The sequence below is a fragment of the Mercenaria mercenaria genome, chromosome 14 (assembly GCF_021730395.1).
Source record: "Mercenaria mercenaria strain notata chromosome 14, MADL_Memer_1, whole genome shotgun sequence".
Taxonomy (NCBI): Eukaryota; Metazoa; Mollusca; class Bivalvia; order Venerida; family Veneridae; genus Mercenaria; species Mercenaria mercenaria.
This window is the reverse complement of record NC_069374.1, coordinates 9,481,628-9,502,993: the sequence shown is the minus strand read 5'-3', so window position 1 is coordinate 9,502,993 and position 21,366 is coordinate 9,481,628.

Below are 21,366 nucleotides of genomic sequence, written 5' to 3'. Positions count from 1 at the left end.
AAGACAATATCTTTAGCTATAGGACCTAGAAGATTGGAATTAATATATACAGGTTTCGTGACCTACACCTGTTACCACACCTACTAAGGGATACAACTTGGTATCACCAGTCATTGTGTAGAATTGTACCATGTTTAAATGGAGTATTACCCGGGTCAAACATAGCACCATAACAAGTAAAAAGGGCAATAACCGTGACAGGAATTTCTGACACCACCCCGTACCCGGGGACCGCCTGAAGATATATACATCCTAGAACTCAGTAGACTGTAACGTAATTGTCAGGAAAACCTAAGTGAAGGCGTATAAATGATCGTTTTGCAATGGGTCAAATGAAACCGGATTGAAAAGTTATAAGACAGTTGCTTCTACACAAGGTTCCAGGGTCGTTCCGTCGGACACACGACCCGACCCAGGAGCCATAAACTCTGATCTACAATCGTGATAGATAAGGGAAATGGAAAGGCTGTCTAAATGCCTATCCAAAGTCTGTGGCATAGTAAGTCATACATAACTGATATCTGCAAACGGTGGCACTGAATTCTGTGAGTCATGAGGGAAAAGTACACCGGTTGCGTATCGGGTGGGGCAACTCATAGTAACCTGCTGTACCAGTGTTGAGTGGGGGTGAATTTGTCCTCGAGTCCTGATACTAGTACATAACGAGAGTAACATGTCAACCACACCATGCTGGTTGGATGGAACACTACCCTCAGGAGCTACGCCCCTACATTGTCTGCCTCGTGACTGACATAATATACAGGAGATGGTGTATTCGAACAAATCAGCCAGGGTACATGAATACTAAATTAACGTAGAATAAAAGATTTTTAATCTCGCTGGCTAATCCCTTCCAAACACTGGGGCGGAAACATTAAATGGTGGCGGGGGGGGGGGGGGGGGGGGGGGGGGGTCTGTAAAACACTAGAAAGAAGTAAGAATACAAACTATGTCAAAATATATAACACCAGTATTTCTTGTAAACCAGACCCGCTTATATCGTAACCTATTATTTTCAAGTAATTCATTGATATATGCAAACCTCCCGTTCTAGGTATAAACTTGTCCCTGCATGCAGACGCTGCCCATTTCAAATCCATAATTTCAAAGTAAACAGCCTGACCCAGAGTTATAACTGTACATGTATATGACTGTCCTATTTTTCTGATTTATGTATACTGTTTAAGGCATGTAGGCAACTTTTGTGATATTCGGGTCCGTTCCACTGAAAGCTACTGAAAGCTGACGATGTCAGACGAATATCAGCATTTTTCCGAAACAGACGAAATGCCATAACGAGAGCTCTTGCTTGTTTTGCCGATTCTACTTCAGATTCGTTTGATAATAATAGTTATAATTCAACATTAATTTACGATAATAACGAAACACTGGAGTACTTTTCCCTTTGCTAATATTAGCTGGCAAAAATACATTAATTAAGAGATAAAGCACATTCTCTGTGTTAACAATAACATGATAAGACTATGACTGTTGGTGTGATATAACTTTTACCAATTATTATGATGATTAAATATTACAAAATAGATTATGCTATAAAATGATCTAACCAGATGAAATTTGTTATAGATGTATTCTGTTAATCATAGACATGAGCCGCACCATGAGAAAACCAACACACTGCATTTGCGACCAGCATGGATCCAGACCAGCCTACGCATCCACGCAGTCTGGTCAGGATCCATTCTGTTCGCTTTCAAAGCCTATTGCAATTTAAGAAACCGGATATGCAGGCTGGTCTGGATCCATGCTGGTCGCAAACGCACTACGTTGGTTTTCTCATGGTGCAGCTCAAATATTGATTAAGTTTTACTTTTCCTGTTTTTGTCTTAAATGGTTATCTTAAGACTGCAAAACCATGTCATAACAAAATCATTTATCTGACTTTCAGTTATAAGTTTTTAATCTATTATTTTGTTTTATTTTTTCACTTAATTAACAACGTTGGATATTTAAAGTATTTTTCCATTTTAAACTGTCTCCAAAGTCCCCTTTGTGAACCCCGGATGTACATTTTAACATTAACACTTTTTTTATAAAATGATATCAATGGAAACAAAAGATCTAAAAATAGTGGTAGCTTTCGCCCCCACTCCCTTCACCTCCCCCCCCCCCCCCCCCCCCCCCCGTCAAACCAGTCGCTCATTTTGCCCCTTTCAGAGTCATTTTCTGGTTGGCCAACATATTATTTTTGGATTCAGCATACCAAAAATATGTTAAAAAGGTATGTTGACCCAAACACAAACAAAATGTTTGTTGTAACTTCTTAAATATGCATATCGGACTAGACTATTTATGTATTAGTTTGACCACGTCCTAAATCAGTCTGTTATGTGAAATATCTATAATGACATTAGATGTTGTCTGCTGTATGGAGTAGACTAGACAGCTGAGCAATCATTGCAATGGATTTCACTTACTATTTGTGTCTTATCCAAGCTTTCTTACACCACGTCGCGTAATCCACTTAGCTCAGTAGGGAGAGCGTTGGTTTACGTATCACGGAGTTCGATCCCCGGGCGGGGCGTATGTTCTCCGTGACGATTTGATAAAATACATTGTGTCTGAAATCATTCGTCCTCCACTTCTGATAATTCATTTGGGAAAGTTGGCAGTTACTTGCGAAGAACAGGTTTGTACTGGTACAGAATCCAGAAACACTGGTTAGGTTAACTGCCCGCCTTTACATGACTGAAATACTGTTAAAAAACGGCGTTAAACCTAAAACAAACAAACAAACTTCGCATAATCAATTCATTTTAGTGTGACAATCAAACAACATGACCATGGAATAATGGTCTAAAGAATCCATTATCCCAAATAGTTTTAAAGCTTTATTGGTATATTTAGTTTTCGGTCAGTAATAAGTCATTTTATTTCAGCTCTTCGCATTTCTTTTGACAATTAGCTTCAGAATTGAATCACATGCCAAAATGACAGGTTATATCTTATCGCCAAGGTTATTTATACTTTGGAATATAATGTGGTCACGCTGCGTGTTTCATGTTCACTCATCTTATGGACCGTTTTTCTTACGGATACCGCTAATTTGGAGATAGAACTTCAGTATCACTCTGGCACTTAGATAGTTTGTTAGAATTATTCTAATATGTGAGAACCCCCTTACACCGTATGACATCCGGCAACACCATCGTAGTAAAAGCCAGAATCGGACACACAGACACTTGCTGGGAGAGGAGCAGACGCGGAGACCGATTGTTGGGAATACCTCGACTACATACAACAGAAACCCTGTTGATGTAGCTTCATAGTGTCCAGGAGCCGGGATGTCTTTTGCCTGGAACGGCGGGGGTACATGGTCCGGAAGCAATGTTACTAAGTTTCCCTAGTACAAAAACAGCAACCATGTTGCTGGGTTTACCAAATATTCTGACATAGAACTCCCTTCCTCGGGATTACCGCAAGAACATATGAGCCGCACCATGAGAAAATCAACATACTGCATTTGCGACCAGCATAGATTCAGACCAACCTGCGCATCCGCGCAGTCTGGTCAGGATCCATGCTGTTCACTAACGGATACCCTAATTTGCAATAGGCTTTGAAAGCGAACAGCATGGACAGCATGGATTCGCAGCCTGGTCTGGATCTATGCTGGTCGTATATGCACTGTTGGTTTTCTCATGGTGTGGCTCATATGTCAGAAGTGCTGTTGCAGGGTACACACGAATAACAGACACCGGAAACGTTTTCACCAGGATTACTTGAAACCAGACGCCAACACACATCACAGGTTATTCGAGAAGACAAGCAATGGGAAACGTGTTGCTGAATTAGTCAGGAATACAGACGTCTGACTCGCTGATACCAGGACTGGCGGGACAACAGACTACGCAAAATTCGCTGCTGCCTGAAAATCCATGGTTCATTGTCAATTTGCCACCTTTATTTCAAGAAAATGAACAATTGTACGAATATTTTACATCAGAATTTTATTCTGTTTGAACTGAAAAAGTCCATGTATCTGAATACAATCGAAGATGAGAAAGATCTTTTCAGAATCATTTCAACGGTTTTACGACATTGTCGCCATACAGTGTCTACTGCTCTTCTAAAAACTCATGTATTGTCCTAGTAGAAGCAGCAAGTCAGTATTGTTTACTACTTCAGTATATACTCGAACAGTTTCAGCGGGAAGTCACCATGTATCCGTATTTTTCTGAAATATTTAGATTAATTTCTCGGATGTGGGCTAATTTATTTCTAGATCAAATACTTTAGCATATATCAATTCGTTTGCTTATCTTTCTAATCAGGATTCCCTACACATATAACAACAGTATGAATAAACTATCATTATAAAATGTACCTGCATAAAAATAAACAGTAACAACCATATCCTTCGTTTTCTTTACATTCTGTCTTCTAACTGGTAAACAGGCATTAATTACATTTACTTTAGGTAGAAACCGAACTAATCTCTTTTTCCCAGCTACATCATTTTCACGTCCAGTTTGTTTCTATTAACGTAGTGTCCGATACCCGATGATCCCCAACTACTGAACTTTATCCTTAACTCCAAAGAGGAATGAATCAGCAACAGAAAGGCATCACGCTAAAGATTTGCAGTGACACTTGTCGGAAATGTCCTTAACTACTTCGAATGAATGCAAGTATTCAGTAAAACTAAAAATAAATTTTTTAAATGACTGCTTTTTATTTGACAACAACTACATAATTCATTATTTTCTTTTTTGAAAACAATGCCGACGGCTTGGTGATCGATTCTTTATATAGTTTTTGTTTTACTATATGCATATTTTGCTTGCTATGAATATTAAATCTATATAATTTCTGAGCAAACAATAGAGACGGGGCGACTAGCAACCATCCATTCAACTAGTAGTCGGTTTTGCAAGCAGTAGATCTATCTCATTTCGCATTTTCATACCCATCGTATAATTATTCGAACAAGAGGACCATGATCACCTGTCCCCACATGACCCAGTTTTGAACTGAGTATGACGTCGTTTTTTTTCTATTATTTGACATAGTGACCTAGTTTTTGAGCTCATGTGATCCAGTTTTGAACTTGACCTAGATATCATCAAGATAAAAATTCTGACCAATTTTCATGAAGAAACATTGAAAAATATGGCCTCTAGAGAGGTCACAAGGTTTTTTATTATTTGACCTAATGACCTAGTTTTTGAAGGCACGTGATCCAGTTTCAAACTTGAACTAGATATCATCAAGCTGAATATTCTCACCAATTTTCATGAAGATTTCGTAAAAAGTATGGCCTCTAGAGAGGTCACAAGGTTTTTTTTATTTTTAGAACTACTGACCTAGTTTTTCATCGCACGTAACCCAGTTTCAAACTTGAACTAGATATTATCAAGGTAAACATGCTGACCAATTTTCACGAAGATCCATTGAAAAATATGGCCTCTAGAGAGGTCAATTTTTTCTTTCTTTTTTTAGACCTAATGACTTAGTTTCTTGAGGCACGTGACCCAGTTACGAACTTGACCTAGATATTATCAAGATGAACATTCTGACAAGCTTTCATACAGATCCCATGAAAAACATTGCCTCTAGAGAGATCACAATGTTTTTCTATTATTTGACCTAATGACCTAGTTTTTAATGGCATGTAACCCAGTTTCAAATTTGACCTAGATATCATCAAGATAAACATTCTGAACAATTTTCATGAAGATCCATTGAAAAGTATGACCTTTAGAGCGGTCACAAGTTTTTTTTCTATTTTTAGACCTACTGACCTAGCTTTTGACCGCACGTAACCCAGTTTCAACTTGATCTAGATATCATCAAGATGAACATTCTGACAAACTTTCATAAAGATCCCTTAAAAAATGCGACCTCATAGTGGTCACAAGCAAAGGTTTACGCACACACGGACGCACGGACGACAGACGCCGGACGCCGCACGATCACAAAAGCTCACCTGTCACAAAGTCACCTGTCACTGAAAATGCATGAAGAAAGAATATCGTTTTGCACCATCGTTACTGTATGCTTGTTTTCGACAAATTCTACTAAAACTTCTGGTATTCGCTATTGGTTTCTCTCATTTGTCAATACTGCATGACGTACAGTGTGACAGTTTGTTTATTTCAATACTAGATGTTTTGGTACTTAGATATTTGTTGTAAACTTTTTTTTAAAAATGTATAATCAAGATAATGTAAAAATGCATATTTCCTCTCTGTTCGCTACAAAATATTTATCAAATTATTTTAAGAGTCAGCAATTTTAAGCAATCATAGTTTAACGCGCAATAAAATCAGTTCTTTAACAAATATAGTTTATAAATAATCTACGTCGAATCTCGGTAAAACTGTTGTACAATTATTTTTTTTCTCGAGTCTCATTGATTAACAAAACGTAAATATAACAGCATATAAAAAGGTAAAGGTCTTGTTTATTATAGTGTCACTCCTATTGAAAGGGCCAGCCAATTTGGCTTATGAGACACCTTTATTGTGCGTACCAATTGCCTCCCAACTCCTACCACTATGCCAGGCATCAGGCGGATAGAAGTCGGTGACCATTCATTTAACTAGCTCGCGGCTCACGAACCGGCCTTTTCGGAACGAGTTCAGTGACAAACATATGATATGATATGATATGATACAAATAAAACATGTAAATGGCCATTTTCATAAGATTACATGTTTACCTATAATATAGTAAGAACAGTTTGGTGTGTCATTTTTATAGGTACTAGATCTAGCATCTACTTGAATAATAAATTTCAGCTTTTCTGTTTCTATAACCATTATTTGCATACAAGCTACATCTAAGAGGTAGGCTATAAACCGTATAAAATCAAATGCCTTGATAGTTGTACTTTCTTGCTTATTGCATAATTTAGGGATGAAAATAAGTTATTTCACGAAGAATAAACGACGTTACACTCAAGATAATAAACTAGAACTGAAATATTCGCTGTTTTACCTCCATGGAACACCATGACGTCATTTCTGTTTACGGACGTTAATTTCCCGCACTAATGTCAGGGCCATTATCAATAATAGCCCCGGGCCAATTATGATAATGTGATAATGCATGAGACAATACGATAACAGGACCATTTTCAGCACAAAATTGTTACTATTTATAGGTACTCAGGTAATAAAAACATTATATAAATACCTCTGACACTGAGCAGAGTATAAAGAGTATAATGTATCAAGCAATCGAAGCAGATTTTGTTCTACAGTGTGACTTATAAGAATTCAACATCTGTTTACAGATCTTTTAAGGGTTGACAGAAGCGTGCAAGGCTGCTTTCAGAGACTGGTCTCAATACTGAAGCCTTGAAATCATCATATTTGAAAAAGAAAACTGTGTATTCCATCAATAATGTACAAACTAACACCAATCAAACCTACTCAGCTCAGCAACCCACCAGACTGCCCATCCATTAAGCTAAAAAGCACACCAGACAGTCCGTCCACTAAGCTCAATAACACACCAGACAGCCCTTCCAATAAGCTCAGCAGCACACCAGACTTCCCATCCACTAAACTCAATAGCACACAAGACGGCTCATCCACTAAGCTCTGTAACACTCCAGACTGCCCATCCACTATGCTCAGCAACACACCAAACTGCCCATCCACTAAGCTCAGTATTACATCAGACTGCCCACTGCCCATCCACTAAGCTCAGTAACACACCAGACTGCCCATCCACTAAGCTAAAGTCACACACCGGACTGCAAATCCACTATGCTCAGTTTTAAAACCACCATACTGCCCATCCACTAAGCACAGTAACACAACAGATTGTAAATCTCTTAAGCTCAGTAACAAACTTTACTGCCCATCCACTAAGCCCAATAACACAACAGACTGCAAATCCTCTAAGCTCATAAACACAACAGACTGCAAATCCATTAAGCTCAGGAACACATTACACTGCCAATCCACTAAGCTCAATAACACAACAGACTGCAAATCCACTAAGATCAGAAACACAACAGACTGCAAATCCATTGAGCTCAGGAACACACTATACAGCAAATCAACTAAGCTCAATAACACAACATACTGCAAATCCACTATGCTTAGTTAAGCACCATACTGCCCATCCACTTAGCTCAGTAACACACCAAACTGTAAATCCACTAAGCTCAGTAACACACCATACTGCCCATCCACTAAGCTCAATAACACAAAAGACTGCAAATCCACCAAGATCAGTAGCATACTATACTGCCCATCCACTAAACTCTGTAGCACACCAGACTGCCCATTAAACTAAGCTCAGTAACACAACAGACTGCAAATCCACTAAGCTCAGTAACACATTATACTGCCCATCCACTAAGCTCAGTAACACAAAAAACTGCCTATCCACTAAACTCAGTAACACAACAGACTGCAAATCCACTGCAAAGCTCAGACTGCACCATACTATCCATCCACTAAGCTCAATAACACAACACACTACCTATCCACTAAACTCAGTGACACAGCAGACTGCAAATCAACTATGCTCAGTAACACATTTGACTGCCCATCCACTTAGCTCAGCAGCAATGCAATTTAATCCACTTCACTTGAACAAGACTGCCCATACACTAAGCTCAGTATTGCACCATACTGCCCATACACTAAGCTCAGTTATGCATCAGACTGCCCAACTATTTAACTAAGTTATGCATTTGACTGCCTGTCCACTAAGCTCAAAAGCACACCAGACTGCCCATCTACTTAGCTCAATAAGGCACCTGACTGCAAATCTACTTAGCTCAGTTATGCACCAGACTACCAGCAGAAAGGTAGAATACTTGATGCAAAGATTATGTCAATGAAAATCAATGTTCTCTGTGATCATATAAAAGCTAAGGATACCCCAAAACCATGTTACGCAACATGTTGGGCCACTAAAATACTATGAAATTCTAATTTTTCATTAGGACTACTTTTTGTGGATTTCATGGCTGTATCCATCTATGAAATTTAATTGCAACAAACAAATAAATATCACATTAAATATATCTTTGTTTGCTTGTTTGTGTTGAGTTTAATTCCATTTTTCAACAGTATTTCAGTTATGTAACAGCGGGCAGTTAACCTAACCAGTATTCCTGGATTCCGTACCTGTATATAAACCTGTTCTCTGTGTGTAACTGCCAACTTCCCCGCATGAATCAGAGGTGGAAGACTAATGATTTCAAACACAATGTCTTTTATCAAATCGCCACAGAGAACACACAGCCCACCCAAGGATCAAACTCACCACCCCACGATCCGTAGATCTGCGCTCTGAGCTAAGCTGGAAGGTCAAATGTAAATTAAATATTTAAAATCCACAAATTCATGTTCGCATGAAATAGCTAGGTTAGCTCAAACCACAAAATTAAATGCCCACAAAACTTAATGATTTCACAGTAATAAAGCATCAATCTCTAGACAGGCTTTGTCAACACAGATTCTGTTTAATAGCCAAATATATATAGCCAACCACTGATCTTTTAATGTTCACTTCTCCTCCATTAATTCATGAGGTGAAGTTGTAATGTTAACATCTCCTCCACTGTTTATGGAGGAAAGTTGCTATGTTAATTTTTCCACTTTTATGAGGTGAAGTTGTAGTGTTCACTTCTTCTCCAATGTCTCATGAGGGGAAGTTGCAATTTTCATTTCTTTTCCATAGTTTCATCATGTAACATGCAATGTTCACTTCTTTTCAACAGCTTCATTAGATGTAGTTGTAAGTTATTTGCATAAAACAAGATAGCACCGGTATGTAAGCCAGGAACACTGCACTTCGAGGAAATCATTATAGTGACATTAACCCTGATAAAAATCTACCATACTTACAAACTTTAAAAAGCCAAGCAGACAAAATTGACCACAGTCCAGTTTTAATATAAATGAAATTCTAAAACACTTCCATATGTAATAAAACATTAAATCATTACTTTGCATGTGTCTTTACATTAATGTGAACTTGTTCCATTTATAGTACTTGTAACATTGATGATAAGGCAGGCTTTTAAACATTTAGAGATCTTTACAGATGCTATCTCTTTCTCTATTAATATCACATAGTTGTTAATTTAGGAAGGGACCAAAATATTACAGATATATTCGAAAGAATTATCCTTGATTTCTCAAATCTATATATAGATCATTTAACTATGTAAATAGTCGGACCTTTTCTGGAATAAACTCAAAAACAAGAGATCACAGAGTGATCTTGGCGCCCACCAATGTGCCATTTTTAAGTGTTCCAAATTTCAAGACTTATTGACTAGCTCAAGGTCAAATTTCATTTCCGTACACAAAACTGTGCATGTGGTCCAAATTCAAAAGCTGTAGCTTGAGAAATGTGAAAGTAGGTCACTAGATCAATCTTAAGGACAAAGTTCTTTGTACACAAAACTATGCATGTGCATCAAGTTTGAAGGCTGTAGTTTGAGAAATCTGAAACTAAGTCACTAGGTCAATCTTAAGGTCAAAGTTTATTTCGGTACACAAAACTATGCAAGTGGTCCAAATTTGAAGCCTGTAGCTATAGAAATGTGAAAGTAGGTCACTAGGTCAATCTTAAGGTCAAAGTTCATTTTGGTATACAAAACTATGCAAGTGGTCCAAATTTCAAGGCTGTAGCTTGAGAAATGTGAAAGTAGGTCACTAGGTCAAAATCAAGGTCAAATTTTATTTCGGAATACAAAACTATGCATGTGGTCCAAATTTGAAGCCTGTACCTCCAAAAATGTGAAAGTAGGTCACTAGGTCAATGTAAAGGTCAAACTTTGTTTCGGTACACAAAACCATGCATGTGGTCTAAATTTGAAGGCTGTAGCTTGAGAAATGTGAAAGTAGGTCACTAGGTCAAAATCAAGGTCAAATTTTATTTCGGAATACAGAACTATGCATGTGGTCCAAATTTGAAGCCTGTACCTTCAAAAATGTGAAAGTAGGTCACTAGGCCAATGTAAAGGTCAAAGTTTGTTTCGGTACATAAAACCATGCATGTGGTCCAAATTTGAAGGCTGTAGCTTGAGAAATGTGAAAGTAGGTCACTGGGTCAAAATCAAGGTCAAATTTCATTTCGGAACACGAAACTATGCATGTGGTCCAAATTTGAAGCCTGTACCTTCAAAAATGTGAAAGTAGGTCACTAGGTCAATATCAAGGTCAAAGTTTTTTTCAGTGCACAAAACTATGCATGTGGTCCAAATTTGAAGGTTGTAGCTACAGAAATGTGAAAGTAGGTCACTAGGTCAAAATCAAGGTCAACTCATGTCAAGGTTCATCTCGCCACTCAAAACCATACACGTGGTCCAAATTTGAATGTTGTAGGTTATTGACAAGAAGTTTTTAAAAGCTTTTCCCTATATAAGTCTATATGAACCATGTGACCCCCAGGGCGGGGCCATATTTGACCTTAGGGGGATAATTTTAACAAACTTGGTAGAGAACCACTAGATGATGCTACATTACAAATATCAAAGCCATAGGCTTTGTGGTTTGGACAAGAAGATTTTCAAAGTTTTTCCCTATATAAGACTATGTAAACCATGTGACCCCCTGGGCGGGGCAATATTTGACCCTAGGGGGATAATTTGAACAATCTTAGTAGAAGACCACTAGATGATGTCGCATACAAAATATCAAAGCACTAGGCCCTGTGGTTTTGGACAAGAGGTTTTCAAAGTTTTTCCCTATATAAGTCTATATAAACCATGTGACCCCCGGGGCGGGGCCATATTAGACCCCAGGGAAATAATTTGAATCATCTTGGTAGAGGACCACTAGATGATGCTTCATACCAAATATCAAAGCCCTAGGCTCTGTGGTTTTGGACAAGAAGATTCTCAAAGTTTTTCCCTATATAAATCTATGTAAATTATAGAAATAAACAAAGGGCCATAACTTACTTAAAAATTGTTGAACCTGTCTGATTTTCAGGGGGACACAACTAGGGTACCAATACATCATTCTGACAAAGTTTAGTCAAAATCCCCCTGGTAGTTTCTGAGGAGATGCGATAACGAGAAATTGTTAACGGAAGGACGGACGGAATGACGGACGGACGGAAGGACGACGGACCACGGACGCAGAGTGATTTGAATAGCCCACCATCTGATGATGGTGGGCTAACAAGAGTGATATGAATATTGTATGATACATGCTCATGAAAATGCTTTATAGAATAATAATCTAAAGTCCAAAAATACTCAAAAACATTGAACATAACACTCCCACCACTATATTAGTGATTATAATTATCAACTGATGAAATACTGTGTTTTATCAGTGAAATATAATCCATATCACTCACTGCATATCACTCACTGTAAATGCCAATCTACTTGTACATTGTTTATGAATTTCAAATCATTTGCTTAAAACAGGATGAAAACTGTAGACCACTTTGTTTTTTATAGTACCGTATATTTCTCAATTCAAATTATTTTACTTAATGAGAATTTCGTAACGTTATGCAGCAAAAAAAAGAGCTGTCGGATGACAGCGCGCTCGACTATTCGAAGAATTGATTGAAGAATGGGGTCAAAATATTACCACAGATATTCAGACAAAAGAAAAAAAAAGATCAGACAAACAATGTTCCTGTATTAATTTTGTGGATTTCAATAAGTCTTGCACTAAATGGCCATGTGTGAACCTATTTCAAAGTCCAAAAAGGGCCATAATTCAGCCAAAATAGTTGTCAGAGTTATGTACTCTTGCCTACAGATTGAAATCATGATGATAAACAAGTGTTCAAAGTTTAAAAGCAATATGTCAAATAGTTTTGACAAAACGTGGACTTGTATGAAAACAGAACAAATTTCCACGTCCAAAAAGGGCCATAATTCAGCCAAAATAGATGACAGAGTTATGTACTCTTTCCTAAGGATAGAGACTATTATACTGAACAAGTGATAAAAGTTTCAAAGCCATATGTCAAACACTTTACAAAAAATATTAACCGGTACGAAAAACTTAACCCAGATTTCTAAGTCAAAAGGGGCCATAATTCAGCCGAAATCCTTGATGGAGTTATGTACTCTTGCCTATAACTGGACATGGTGATGGTAAACAGGTGTTGAAAGTTTCAAAGCTTTATCTAAAAAGACTTTGTCAAAATATGAACTGGTACGAAAAACTTAACCATGATTTCTAAGTCAAAATGGGCCATAATTCAGCCAAAATCCTTGATGGAGTTATGTACTCTTGCCTATAACTGGACATGGTGATGGTAAACAAGTGCTGAAAGTTTCAAAGCTTTATCTCAAAAGACTTTGTCAAAATATGAACCTGTACGAAAAACTTAACCCAGATTTCTAAGTCAAAAGGGGCCATAATTCAGCCAAAATCCTTGATGGAGTTATGTACTCTTGCCTATAACTGGACATGATGATGGTAAACAGGTGTTGAAAGTTTCAAAGCTTTATCTAAAAAGACTTTGTCAAAATATGAACTGGTACGAAAAACTTAACCGAGATTTTTAAGTCAAAAGGGGCCATAATTCAGCCAAAATCCTTGATGGAGTTATGTACTCTTGCCTATAACTGGACATGGTGATGGTAAACAAGTGTTGAAAATTTCAAAGCTTTATCTCAAAAGACTTTGTCAAAATATGAACTTGTACGAAAAACTTAACCATGATTTCTAAGTCAAAAGGGGCCATAATTCAGCCAAAATCCTTGATGGAGTTATGTGCTCTTGCCTATAACTGGTCATGGTGATGGTAAACAAGTGTTGAAAGTTTCAAAGCTTTATCTCAAAAGACTTTGTCAAAATGTGGACTGGTACGAAAAACTTAACCAAGGTGTGACGCCGACGCCAACACCGATGCCGACGCCGTGGTGAGTAGGACAGCTCTACTTATTCTTCGAATAGTCAAGCTAATAAAATGGAACTTTATGTTGTATGTGTCTTTTTACCGTCACAACACGTCTGACGTCATGTCTGTATATGTGTGTCTGCTTCCCGCGCTGAGATTAAAATTTATTGCAAAATGCACATCTCAACATAATTAAGCATTAAATAAAAAGTAAATGCGTTTGTTTTTCGTGAATATGGAATATATCTCACCTTGAAGTGAGAAAATTTTCTCATTTTCACTCGCGCACCCTCACTTCTTAGTGAGATATATTCAATATTTAAAAATCACTCAAAACAAACAAATATCCGCTATATATATAGTCAAACTTTGTTTGCTTTAACTTGACTGAACCATCAAAATTTTTTCCTGTTATAATGGAAGTTTGAGCCATCAAATAGTATACATTATCGTCATTATTGCCATGACCTGATGATGAGTTCCAGAAAAGGATGGTTTTCGAATTACCTGAGTATGAGCTAACGAAGTGCAGCCGTATACCGTATGTATGAAGTATAATCAGTTCCTAAAAGGGACACAAGTCAGAAAAAATTATCAGAAATGAAAGTTCTAACAATCTGCATTTACTGACTGCGTTATGCTGTCATTGATTTAGGTTTCTTTTTAACTTCATGGATAATTAAACAATGGGTACACAAGGTACAACTGTGAAGTCACAAAAAAAGGGGGTATAACACTAGAATCATGATCTGACATAACAGTCCTGGTACTACATTAGATACATGTTTTTGTACAGTTGTAGTAAGTCCTAAAAAGGGATATAACTCAAGAAAACAAAAGCTGTCTGAGGAGATAGTGAATACAGAAACTGAAACTGTTTTATTTGATTATACGCCTATTCTTACGTAAAACATATTCAACGGCGTTTTACAAACATAAAAAAATTACGTTTAAAAATTAAGACATTTTAAAGCTGTATGAAATAAATGAGCATAAATATCATTGTGAATAAACTATTTAGTAAGTATTAAACAAAAGATCAGGCATCAGATAAAATTAACAAGGCAATCTGAAAGACAGCTAAATCCCCCGCCACTGCTATGGATAGTGAAAGGGTAAACCTTTGATTTTAGCTGTGACCTTGACCTTGAACTGACATGGCTGACTCATGAATTCTGCACAATGTCTTGATGAGGTGATCATTTGACCCAAGTTTCATGAAAATCCTTCAAGGGGTTTAGGAGATACAGAGCTGAAACCTTTGGCCTTCAGTTGTGACCTTGACCTTGAGTTGACATGGCTGACTCATGAGTTCTTGATGAGGTGATCATTTGACCCAAGTTTGATGAAAATCTTTCAAGGGGTTAAGGAGATACAGAGTGGACACCAAATGGAAGGCTCAAACCTTCGACCCTTAGTTGTGACCTTGACCTTGAGCTGGCATGGTTGACTCATAATTTCTGCACATCGTTCTGATGAGGTAATCATTTGACCCAAGTTTTATAAAATTCCTTCAAGGGGTTTAGGAGATATAGAGCGGACACGAAATGGAAGGCTCAAACCTATGACCTTCAGTTGTGACCTTGACCTTGAGCCGACATGGCTGACTCATAAGTTCTGCACATCGCCTTGATGATGTGATCGTTTGACCCAAGTTTGATGAAAATCCTTCAAGGGGTTTAGGAGATATAGAGCGGACACAAAATGGAAGGTTCAAACCTTTGACCCTAAGTTGTGACCTTGACCTTGAGCCGGCATGACTGACTCATAGATTCTGCATATTGTCTTGATGAGGTGATCATTTGACCCAAGTTTTATAAAATTCCTTCAAGGGGTTTAAGAGATATAGAGCGGACACAAAATGGAAGGCTCAAACCTTTGACCTTGAGTTGTGACCTTGACCTTGAGCCAGCATGGCTGACTCATAGGTTCTGCACATCGTCTTGATGAGGTGATCATTTGACCCAAGTTTTATAAAATTCCTTCAAGGGGTTTAGGAGATATAGAGCGGACACAAAATGGCAGGCTCAAACCTTTGACCTTGAGTTGTGACCTTGACCTTGAACCGACAAGGCTGACTCATAGGTTCTGCACATCGTCTTGATGAGGTGATCATTTGACCCAAGTTTCATGAAAATCCTTCAAGGGGTTTAGGAGATATGGACCGGACACGATTTTGTTACGGATGGAAGGACGGAAAGACGGACGGAAGGACGGACGCAGACCATTCCTATAATCCCTCCGCCACAGCGGAAGATTAATAAAATATTAGAACTATGTCAATGCTGGATAGTGAAAAGTGGCATATCTGAAGAAACTAGAGCTGTCACTGGATTAATGCCTCAGATGTGCATGGTACAGTTGAATAACAGTTTGAGTCAAGTCTCATTAATCTGAGTAATAACAGGGAGAAATAAACATAACTCATGAAATATATCCACACGAGTATTGTACCTTGTGTCATGTGATGATGGTGATGATGTGGGTCAACTATTTCAAGTCTGAATCAAACACATTCAGTAATAACAGAGATAAACCATTCACTTTTAACAGGGATAGACCCTGCCTTCTTAGCTCAATAGGGAAAGTGAGATCTTTGGATAATGGGGTCATGAGGTCAGTTACAAGATGCAGGGTATGTTCTCCATGATGATTTGATAAGACATTGTGTCTAAAATCATTTGTCCTCCACCTCTGATTCATATGGGGAAGTTGGCAATTACTTGCAGAGGACAGGTTTGTACTGGTACAGAATCCAGAAACACTAGTTAGCTTAACTGCCAACAGTTACTGTTACATAACTCAAATACTGTTGAAAAACAGCTTTAATCCCACAACAAACAAATAACAGATACAGGGTGAAGACGCATCATAATCTAAGTAAAAAAGGACATGATTCGTGAAATATATCAGCTGGGAAAGTTTAAGTAAAATCCACACAGAAATAATGGAGATAGAGTGAAAGTGCATCAAAATTAACCAGAAATTCCAAGTAAATAAGGGACATAATTCATGAAAAATTGCAGCCAGTGTTATGGCCCTTGTGTCATGTGATGTGGGTGATGATGAGGAACAATTATTTAAAGTTTGAAACAAACTCATTAAAAATAACAGGGATAAAGAGGAAGTGCATCAAAACTTTAACCAAAGTGTGGAAGCAGTCGGCTAGGTTGACACTGGGTCAAGTAGGATAGCTCTCCATACAGTCAAAATAAAAAAAATCTGCCATAAATATCTTGAAAAATGTGCAGGTCTACTTCATGTTGATTATATGCAAAACTTCAGCTGAACAGGATAGTAAATGTAGGAGGAATTGAGTGCATATTGATAAGAGAGTGTGTGGGAACAAATGGAATCTTGAATAGAATGAAGGAAGAATGGAAAAACAGACAGTTAAATCATTATATGCCTGCACATTCCCCGACCAAACCCTTTACTATGACAAACATGTGTCTTTAAATAATTTGATGTGATTTTTGTGGATGTTAACCTTTTACATGTACAGATTTGTCAATAAGTTTTTATTGAATAGGCTGAAATAGAAAAGTAGCCGACCAGCTAGGGGTCCAGGGGCATGCCCCCCCTCCACCCCCACTGAAAATTTTGAAATTCAGCGCTTCATTTCCTGCATTCTAGGGCATTTAAGAACACCTTTTCCACTGCAATTTTTTATAAAATGTACCCCTTATTTTCACATTTTAATACAACATACCCATTATTTTCACATTTTTATGGGCTCACCTGCTAAATTTGGGAAAAATAATAAAATGAAGTTTTCTCAAAGGTAAAATTCTTTGATTCTTTGAGATAATTAACATAAATATAAATTATGTTAATGTCTAGCCTTACTCATTTGGCTTATCGGGATGACTTATTTTATGATCTGATATTTTTTAGTTGTCATCCCTCTAAGCCTTACCCGTATCTGCATTTTACTGTTAAGAAAACGAAGACAATAAAAAAATCATAATATACTGGTCAGACTTACTTGCTCTTATAGATTAGACATTAATATTCATGTTGAAACTTCAAATATGTTGAATATAACTCATAATTTGAAATAAGAGACTTAAAAGTTAAATCTTTGAAAATATGAAGCGACAGTTAAAAGTTTACTATATACAATTAAAACTATGGTGCACATGTGAGATGTCTACACCGAGTACTGAGGCAGGGCTGCTCTTTCCTTTTTTTACTGAGGATTTTCAAGGGGTGGGTGGGGGGTCTGGAACCCCGAACTCCCCCACCCCCCCACTTGGTGCATACATGTATAAGAATTCCAGACGTTTCACCCCCAAGACTTTTCCTCCCCTAGACATTTCACCCCCAAGACATTTCCTCCCAAGACTTTTCACCCCCAATTTTACAAACCCTAGACATTTCACCCCCAATTTTTAAAATACTGAAAATATTGTAAAATATTTTGTTATTTGATATTCAAAATATTTTTTTTTATCTTGTATAGGTTATAAGGGCATATATGAAAATAATTTGTTACTTTACGGACCATAATTCTATAACATGTACACTGAATTAAGGGGATCGTATACATTGTAGTCAACTTAGTTAAGTGATCTTTATTAATTTCATTTTTTGTGACTTCTTATCATTTTTTTTCTAAGTTATTCAAATGAATTCAAGTTTTAATTATATAATATAAATTAATATGTGAGTAGATTTAGATAATAATAGTAGATGTAAAAGTTAACTAGGAAATAGAATGTTATACGTTTATCCTATAGTATTATAACTGATTAATATTAGCCCAATTTTAAGAACAGGTAATATGAGTATTTATTTATAAGTGCAATATGATGTGGAATTATTTTTATGATATTTTTTTTATATATTTAACAATATATAATAGACTTAGGTAACTCATTATTGAGAGACAGCATTCAATATGTTAATTTAATATTTGTAATACATTTTGTACTGTAATATTATTTATGTATGTTGACGAGACTGAAAAAAAGCTAATACTACTATTTCAGAGTCATTAATTTCATTGCAGGTCAATATTTTAAACTCTTAATAGGTGTTGTAATTTAATCAACACCTTTTGATTGACATAAATAGTCAATATTTTAAAAAATTCAAAGGTGTTGTGATTTAATCAACACCTTTTGATAGACAAGTGTTAAAATAAAAATGGATTAACTTCTTTTTATTACTTAGTTTATTTAACTTGCTTACCTACAGTTTATTATACTTGACCGATGTTATGGAAATCAAAAACAAACAAAATTATACTTATCACTTTTTTCTTCAGAGACTTTTCTTTTAATTACTTACATTCAGTGATAATTTGATAAACATAACCTCTAAGCTAGTAATATATCCATATAAAAAAGTAATATGAACAGATACACAGTAATAATTTCATACAGCGCGATCGTAAATAGCAAATTTATGTTTTTTTAAAGTAAATAAATTGAAATTGCTATGATCATTTATTTTAATCTCTCGGCTAGAAAATGCAAAAAAAAAAAAAAAAAAAAAAAAAAATATTTGATGACATAATGTCATCAATTTAAAAACATAGAGTAATGCAGGATTGATAAGTATAATCAGAACAGTAAACGTATACAGAGAAACTCACTTATCAATTTGGCAAAAATAATAGGCATAGTGTGTAGTCACTAAATAACCTGAGCATGGACAAGTATCGGACGTAAATAGATTTTTTTTTTAATTAAGTTTTTAAAGTTTTAATTAGTTTTAAACATTTTTATTATTATTGGAATAAAAAGTAGTTTAGGTGTAGTTCATGAGAAGTTGCGACCTTGACCTTGGATAGTTTGTGTGTAAGTCAGGAATGGAACTGCGGGTCTCCTCTTAGATGACTTTAACAAATAAATTTACGAAATATTACATTCTTTATAAAACATTTGGCAAAGTAGAAAAAAGCATGGTATAATTATGGCAATACATTGCAAAATTTAAACACCTCCACCAATACCAAGACATGCTCCAAAATAACATTTTGGGCCTTGAATAAAGGCCCCATATTATACATAATACATTTCAATATTACGGAATCTATCCAGGCTTCAACTTGCATTTGAGTTTTAATTTCGCTGGGCCTACGTTTGATTAGTTTGACCAGAAACGGTCATAACTACACAGCGCAGCATAAACAAATAAAAATGAATAAAAAAGATACGCACTGATGACGTAAAAATCACCACATGTAATAACATTTCTTTTATTAATTTACATTCAGTTATAAAAAAATGCACAGTACTAAGCAAGTAATGTATCCTTATTTTCTCACAATATATTAAAAAAAATGAACATATGGGTCATTTTTAATTCAATCAAATTTTTTACCATTGATAATTTATTGTATAAAATTTGCAAATACAATTGTTTTTATATATTTCTATACTATCAGGTGTAAAATATTTAATAGCAATTTATGTTTTTCGATGCCACAAGTTAACACTGTTCATACTTTATACTAGAATCTTGTTATTGACTATGAACTGAATGGACAGATTTTATGAGAATAAATTATGTGCTATCATTTGAACAAAATTAATGAGTCACTTTCCCAACTCAAGTTCTTGTCAATCAAAAGGTTTTGATTAAATCACAACACCTTTGAAGATTTTGAAATATTGACTATTTATGTCAATCAAAAGGTGTTGATTAAATTACAACACCTATTAAGAATCCAAAATAATGAAACATTTCTTGTATCTCACCTTGCTTTAATTCAGTTCATTTTTTCATTTAGAAAAATAACTAACATTCACAATTTTATCTTAACCAACGAAAAAAATGTATCATGTATATTTTGTGTGTTTAAGAAGTTTAAAAGACAGACAAACTTTCAAATCTTGAAAAACAAAACTAATGTTAACAGAAAAAAATTTTTTACTTTGTAGTTATTATTATCAAAAGTACTTTTATTTTTTCAATCACTGAACATCAAACAAAGGGATTTAACAATTTTAGTTTTTTCAATTATTATCAAAAGTACCTTTTATCATTAAAATCACAATTTCAATCATTGAATAAACAAATGGATTAAAAGGTAAGTTTGTAAATTACTTATTTTTAAAGTTTTTTTGGTCATCTCTACTAACAAATAACATAGAAAATAATAAAATATCTTTTTTAAATGTATTAAATCATAATTATGTATTTAGTCAGTTATTTATGATTATACATTACTCCCCACTCCCCAATAACATTATAATCATATTTACTTATAAAAACAATTTGGGGGTGAAAAGTCTTCATATGCTATAAAACACCAGACTTTTCACTCCCAAATTGGGGGTGAAAAGTCATGGGAGGAAAAGTCTTGGGAGGAACAGTCTTGGGGGTGAAACGTCTGACACCCTTTGATCTCGATCATGTAGATGCAAAACGAACATTATCGACAGAACGGATTCTTTTTAAATGGCAAGCTGTGCATTTATAGGGATTTTTCTACAACTCTAAATAGGGCTGGATGCTGCTAAAAAGGGGCAGGGAGCATTTTACAATGCAGAACTTAACAAATTTGAAGACAAACAAATTTGAATACATTTTCAA